This window comes from Rhinoraja longicauda, chromosome 1, assembly GCF_053455715.1.
Source record: "Rhinoraja longicauda isolate Sanriku21f chromosome 1, sRhiLon1.1, whole genome shotgun sequence".
Lineage (NCBI taxonomy): Eukaryota > Metazoa > Chordata > Chondrichthyes > Rajiformes > Arhynchobatidae > Rhinoraja > Rhinoraja longicauda.
Genome location: NC_135953.1, coordinates 6,542,404 through 6,549,903, shown reverse-complemented (window position 1 = coordinate 6,549,903; position 7,500 = coordinate 6,542,404). Strand labels below are relative to the sequence as shown.

The window sequence follows — 7,500 nt, the reverse complement described above, 5'->3', positions numbered from 1 at the left end:
TTATTGGATCCTGAGCATGTACGTTTTGGCCTTGAAATAGTTCAGGCAAGTACTGTGCATTTTTGTTGTATTGTTTCAGCCCCTCCTCCTGGGCAGCTGCCAATTTTGCCCTTGTTTCTTCTTGGTCGATAGGGGGTTGGATTTTGCTTGGCAGGGTGGTTTTGTATTTCCTGCCATTTAGCATTTCTGCAGGAGACTTCATGTCAGCCTTTAGTGGAGTTGCCCGTAAGGATAATAGTGCCAGGTTTGGATCCTCCTTTGCCTCTCGGCATTTTATTAGTATTTTCTTGGCTGTCTGTACTTGCCTTTCAATAAACCCATGGCCCTTTGGGTAATGTGGTGAAGATGTTGTGATTTTGAACCCGTATTCGGTGGCCAGCTCTCTGAATTCCCGAGATGTGAATTGGGTTCCATTGTCACATACGATCTGCTCAGGTATTCCTTGCTCTGCAAACAACCCTCTAACAATTGACACAATTGTTTTAGCTTTCAAGTCCTTTATGTTTCTCACAAATGGGAATTTGGAGTAGTAGCAGGCCATAATCAAATACCATTGCTGGTTCTCTGTGAACAGGTCTGCTCCGATGGTTTGCCATGGCCGGCTTGGGATATCACTGGGTGTCATTTCCTCCTTCTGTTGTGAATTCCTGTATTTTTGGCATATGTGGCATGTAGATACCAGCTTTTCTATGTCCTTGTACATGCCTATCCAGTACACAGCGGATTTAGCACGGAGTCTGCACTTTTCCATTCCTAAGTGTCCTTGGTGGATCTTTTCGAGGATTTCTTTTTTCATGGACTTGGGTATGATGATTCGTGATCCGGCCAGCAGGACTCCATTCTCTACCGAAATATCATCACGGATGGTCCAGTATTCGCGGAGGATAGGCTGAACTTGTTGTCTCTTTTCTGGCCACCCCTGTATTACCATTTGGGTGAGGAGCTGGAGTTCTTCATCTCTGGCTGTTTCCTCTTTAATCTGTTCCAGCTTCACGCTTGTCACACTCACAATGTGGTGGATCTTTATGCTCAGCCCTTCCATCTCTTGTTTGTCATGTGTTGATAGTCTGGATAGGGCGTCAGCTAGCAGCAGGTCTTTTCCTGGCTTGTATCTGATGTTGTAGTCGTAGCTCTGTAGCCTCAGTAATAGTCTCTGTAGTCTGGCTGGTGCTTTGGTGAGGTTTTTTTTCCCGATTTGTTCTAGAGGGCGGTGGTCTGTTTCGATGTCGAAATACCTTCCATATAGGTAAGTGTGAAATTTCTCGCAGCCATAGACTACTGCTAAGAGTTCTCTCTCTATGTTTGCGTACCTTGATTCTGTAGGAGTGAGTGCTTTGGATGCATACGCAATAGGTCGGCCATTTTGTATCAGTACTGCTCCAACTCCTCTCATGGAGGCATCAACTTGGAGTGTTACAGGTTTCTGTCTGTCATAGTACTGCAGGATCGTTTCTTTGCTGATGAGTTGTTTTAATTTCCCAAAATCTTGGCTATGTGAAGCACACCAATCAAATTCAGCGTCGTCTTTCATCAATTCACGGAGATTTGCTGTATGATTAGCAAGCTTAGGTATGAAGACTCCCATGTATTGTATGAGCCCTAGGAAACTTCTTAACTGTTTCTTGTCTTTGGGTTCCTCCATGTGGTTGATAGCATCCACTTTTGTAGGGTCCGGTTTCACTCCTTCTGCAGAGTAAATCAGTCCAAAGAATTTGCACTCCCTTTCTTTGATTATGCATTTGTCTGCATTGAGCTTTATGCCGGCTCTTCGAGTTTTTTCCATAGCCTCATGGAGGTTGTAATCATGCGTGTTTTCATCTCTGCCGTATACTTGGATATCATCTGCTATCCCGATTGCCCCTTTACAGCCTTTGTATGTTTCATCTATTTTCCGCTGGAAGACATCTTGACTCACCTTCAGCCCGAATGGGAGCCTGTTGAATCTGAATCTGCCAAATGGCGTGTTGAAAGTGGTGAGCATTGATGACTTCCGGTCTATTTTGACGTTCCAATATCCATTGCTAGCATCCAGCTTGCTGAACACCTTGGAACCGGCTAGTGCGGGTGTGATCTCTTCAAGGGTTGGAGTTGGATAATGGTCGCGCTTCAATGCATTGTTCAGATCCCTGGGATCAAGGCATATCCTTAGTTTTCCGTTTGGCTTTTCTTTGATAACAATTGAATTTACCCAATCAGTTGGTTTAGTTATTGCTGTGATGATGCCCTTTTCTTCCATTTCGTTTAGTTGTTCCCTTAGCCTCTCTTTCAGTTCAAGGGGAACACGGCGGGGTGGGTGGATCACTGGCTTCACACTGGGGTCTACTGTGATATGGTATTCGTATTCCTCAAAACAACCAACGGTATCGTCAAAACACTCTGGGTACATGTCCATCAATTCTTCTTTGTTCCTGATGGGCGGCCGGTTTTTGATGGGTATGTTTCTGTCAATTCTGCAGGAGTTTGTCTTGATTTCATAGTTGATTGACACAATCTTCAGTCTTTGGCACGTGTTCAGGCCGAGAATAGCAGGTCCTTTCGATTTAGTGATGAAGAAGGGGCATTTCACTTCTTTCCCTTTGTATGTTCCTGCTATGATTATTTTGCCTAGCTGTGGGATTATGGAACCTCCGTATGCAGCTAGGACTACATCGCTACTTCCAAGGATTCCTTTCCTGACGCTGCCATCTTTTGTCATGTGTTCAGGGAATATCTTTCCGTAAAGATTGACTGGTAAGATATTGCTCTGGGCTCCAGTATCAATTTTGAGCCTTAGATTAATCGTTGTTCTTTTCTTTCCCACTTTTTTCTGTAGTTGTATTATAGTATATGCTTCCTCTCTGTTGCTATGTGTTTTGCTGTTTCCCATTTCGTGGACGTCAATGGTCCCAACGGAAAGGAATTCTTCCTCAGAGGTATCTGAGGTTATCTCCTCTTCCTGTTGGACGTGTGCGTGTATTTGTTTCCTTCTCGTATTTCTATCGTTCTTTGACCATTGCTGCTTTGGCTTGGTGCTGTATGATTTTGTTGACCTACACATTTTCTTCCAGTGGTTAGGCCTCCCACATGAGTTGCAGGTAGTCCCGTATGCTGGGCACGCCCTGCGATCATCAAATGCATGCTCTGTACCGCAGTTCCAGCAGCTTCTTTGGCTTGCTTGTTTGTTTGCATGCCTAGAAAATGTCTGCTTTGGAGCCTTTAAGGTGGAGCCAGGGTCACGTTTTGAGAGAGCGTCTATATTCACTCTGGTGCTGCTCTGAGATGAGCCAACTTGAAGGCAGAGGGAGGACATTTGTTTCCTTGTGGCTTCGAAAGCTCTGGCAGCATCTACGGCGTCTTTTAGGTTGAGGGTGTCTTTCCCTATTAGGGACTTTTGGACCTCTTGGTGGGCGCACCCCCATATTAGCTGGTCGACAATTCTGTCATCTTCATCACCAAATCTGCATTTCTTGGCCACGTTCCTTAGTCTCGAAAGGAAAGTGTCGGTTGTTTCTTGTGGGTCTTGTCTTAGCCCTTGGAACTCATACCGATGGATTCTGTGGTTTGATTTGGGCTCCATATGGTTCGCAAACCTTTCAAGGACTATTCCCGGATTATTGCAGTCAGGCTCTGTTAAGCTCCAACTGTTAAAAATGTCTAGACCCTTCTCCCCGAGCCATAGTAAAATATAACTGACCTTCTCTTCATCTGCAGTTCCTTTCAGGAAGCTTTTAAATGCCAGCTGGCTCTTTTGTTTGAATTTCTTGAACGCCTCCACCACATCATCGGCGTCCCAGTTCATCGTAGGGTGGAGGCTCATTGCTGCTGTGGAGGCCGCCATCTTGTGTTGTTAGGCGGGTGCACAAAAAAAATCAATTTCTCTGCAGCCGCTGTTCCTAATTCACAATAGCGATTCACAATAGCGCGGGTTTTTACTCGAAAGTCACCGCTGCCACCATGTTGTGTCTTCGGGTTTGATGTCCTGATAATAACGACACAATTCAGGTTGTTTCAGTTGCCTTAATTTACTCCTTTATTCAGCTCCTTGCCTGTGTGGCGTAGTGATACTGAAAAGTGCTTACATACCTAATCACAGTGTGTGTGTGTGTGTGGTGAGTGTGCCTGATACAAAGTAGTGCAGGAGGTTGGGACTGCTACAATGAATATGTAGCATATGTAACAGTATATATATATATATATATATATATGTATCACATCTGCAGATTGTACCAGCATCTGCTTCACAAAATGCTGGAGAAACTGAGCAGGTCTCCTGAGATGCTGCCTGACCTGCTGAGTTACTCCAGCATTCTGTGAAATAAATACCTTCGATTTGTACCAGCATCTGCAGTTATTTTCCTACACTATATATATATATATATATGCACAAAATAAGCTCAATGCAAAACAAAAAATCTCGGCCCCTTTCAGTTCTTGTTCACGCTGGCTTCGGCAAATGCGGTCTTACTGAGATGTAACATTTTGTCTAAACAGGAGCACAATGGCGAGAAGACGAGGAACGGCGTGCACTACCGATTGCAACTTCTTTACAGCAATGGTAAGAATCGCAAATATCCCCCAGACTCCCAGCCCACATATTTTTGTTTAGTTTAGTTTAGTTTAGAGATACAGCTGGGAAACAGGCCTTTCGACCCACCGAGTCCGCACCGACCAACGATCAACCTGCACACATTAACACTATCCCCCACACCCACACACACACACCCACACACACACACACACACACCCACACCCACACACACACACACACACACACCCACACGCGCGGACACCCCCCCACACACACCACACACCCACACCCACACACACACCCGCACACACACCCACACACACACCCCACACACACACACACACACGCACCCACACACACACCCACACACACACCCACACACACACACCCCCCCCCCCCCACACACACACCCACACACACACACACACACACACACACCTACACACACACACACACACACCACACACACACTAGGGACATTTTTTTACATTTACACCAGAACTATTTTTTTTGCATTTACACCAAGCCAATTAACCGACAAACCTGTACGTCTTTGGAGTGTGGGAGGAAACCAGGAGGTCCCGGAGTAAACCCACGCGGGTCACGGGGAGAAGGTGCAAACTCCGGGTACAGGCAGCACCCGTAGTCGGGATGGAACCCGGGTCTCTGGCGCTGTGAGGCAGCAACTCTACCGCTGCGCCCCTTTGAGAACATTTTTTTTTTTGGCAAGCGAGATTTTGCTTGTACATTGGAAAAGTATTTTTTTCTTTTTGCTTCTCTGGCGTATTAATGGCAACTAAACGTGGACCGTATTCAGCTTTATAACGTCCTCTGAAATCTACATCTGTTTTTTTCTTTCTTCTTAACGCAGTTAAATACATTCTTCTTTTTTTTTAGCTAACAAGAATGAAAATGTGCACAATACATTTTAAAATAAGCAGCCCACAGTCTAGGATATTTATTTAACAAAATGCTGGAGTAACTCAGCAGGTCAGGCAGCATCTCAGGAGAGAAGGAATGGGTGACGTTTCGGGTCGAGACCCTTCTTCAGACAGTCTAGGAAAATCCTAACCGTCCCCAGTGCCAGTGGTTCTAGTTAGGGTCGATCATTAGCATGTATTGGATACAAAAAGCTGGAGTAACTCAATGGGGATTTTACTCAAGCTTTCTGTGTCTATCTTCGGTTTAAAACCAGCATCTGCAGTTCCTTGGAGAGAAGTTCCTTGGACTGAAGTCTTCAGTCTGAGGAAGGGTCTCGACCCTAAACGTCGTCCGTTCCTTCTCTCCAGAGACGCTGCCTGACCCGCTGAGTTACTCCAGCATTTTGTGTCTGCCTTCGGTTTAAACCAGGTATCCACAGTTCCTTCCTGCACCAATAGACAACAGACAATAGGTGCAGTAGGAGGCCATTCAGCCCTTCGAGCCAGCACCACCATTCAACGCGATCATGGCTGATCATTCTCAATCAGTACCCCGTTCCTGCCTTCTCCCCATACCCCCCCCTGACTCCGCTATCCTTAAGAGCTCTATCTAGCTCTCTCTTGAACGTTACCACTGTGTTGTTTATTTGTCTTTTAAAAATATAAACTGGGACTTCTTTTTGTTATTAATTGTGGGTGTTTACAGAGTAATTGTGGTGTTTACGCATCTGGCTGTGAGAATGTAGTTAAAAGTTAGAATGTAATTGTTTCGCCTTCGGGATAAACGACAATAAAACACTGCCGACTCTTGACTTAACGTTAGTATAAGACAATAACTGCAGATGCTGGTACAAATCGCGAAGGTATTTATTTCACAAAATGCTGGAGTAACAATAGACAATAGACAATAGACAATAGGTGCAGGAGGAGGCCATTCAGCCCTTCGAGCCAGCACCGCCATTCAATGCGATCATGGCTAATCACTCTCAATCAGTACCCCGTTCCTGCCTTCTCCCCATACCCCCTCACTCCGCTATCCTTAAGAGCTCTATCCAGCTCTCTCTTGAAAGCATCCAACGAACTGGCCTCCACTGCCTTCTGAGGCAGAGAATTCCACACCTTCACCACTCTCTGACTAGCACTTTGGTCAACGTGGGTTGTTTTTAAATGTGCTATACAAATAAATTGACTTGACTTGACTTGACTTGAAAAAGTTCTTCCTCATCTCTGTTCTAAATGGCCTACCCCTTATTCTTAAACCGTGGCCCCTTGTTCTGGACTCCCCCAACATTAGGAACGTGTTTCCTGCCTCTAATGTGTCCAATCCCCTAATTATCTTATATGTTTCAATAAGACCCCCCCCTCATCCTTCTAAAAGGTCTGAAGAAGGGTCTCGACCCGAAACGTCACCCATTCCTTCTCTCCTGAGATGCTGCCTGACCCGCTGAGTTACTCCAGCATTTTGTGAATAAATACCTTGACTTAACGTTGGTTGAAATGTCAGAAACGGGGACACTGTTTGTACCAGATCTGAGGTGTTCTCAAATCTGTTTAAAAAAATGCACGCTTCTCGATTAACGCCAGCGTTTGTAGATGGCGAAAAAACCCATATTTCAATTACAGGCGTAACATCACTAAAATAACAATATCTGAAGGAGGGTCTCGACCCGAAATGTCACCCATTCCTTCTCTCCTGAGATGCTGCCTGACCCGCTGAGTTACTCCAGCATTTTGTGTCTATCTTCGTCGTAACTCAACATCTGCAGTTCATTTCCTACACACACCACTGAAATAATGTCCCCAAACTGCGTGTATTTAATTTCAGACGCGGCCTTAAAAAAAGTACCAGGGAAAGCTCGCAAAAAAAATAAAAAATTATCAAACGTAATTTTTTAATTAAAAAAAAAAAATCAACATTTAACATTATTTGACACTTTAACACATCATATTTGGACGTAATTAAATGAAATTTAAAACACCACGAATATATTGATAAAGCTGAAACCAATATTCATAAAATCGAATTTTGAATTCAATTGATTATTGAATTTTTACGGTAAGAAAATAACTGAA

At 44.5% G+C, this 7,500-nt stretch overlaps 1 pseudogene across 1 annotated transcript in view; it reads left to right on the top strand.

Moving 5' to 3' along the window:
• LOC144598341 (transcription factor COE3-like) overlaps positions 1–7,500 on the top strand; it is a 167,578-nt pseudogene that overhangs the window by 8,406 nt on the left and 151,672 nt on the right. Inside the window, exon 3 of the transcript XR_013547852.1 lies at positions 4,471–4,534. The product of XR_013547852.1 is annotated as a transcription factor COE3-like (transcript). The remainder of the gene's footprint in view (positions 1–4,470; positions 4,535–7,500) is intronic.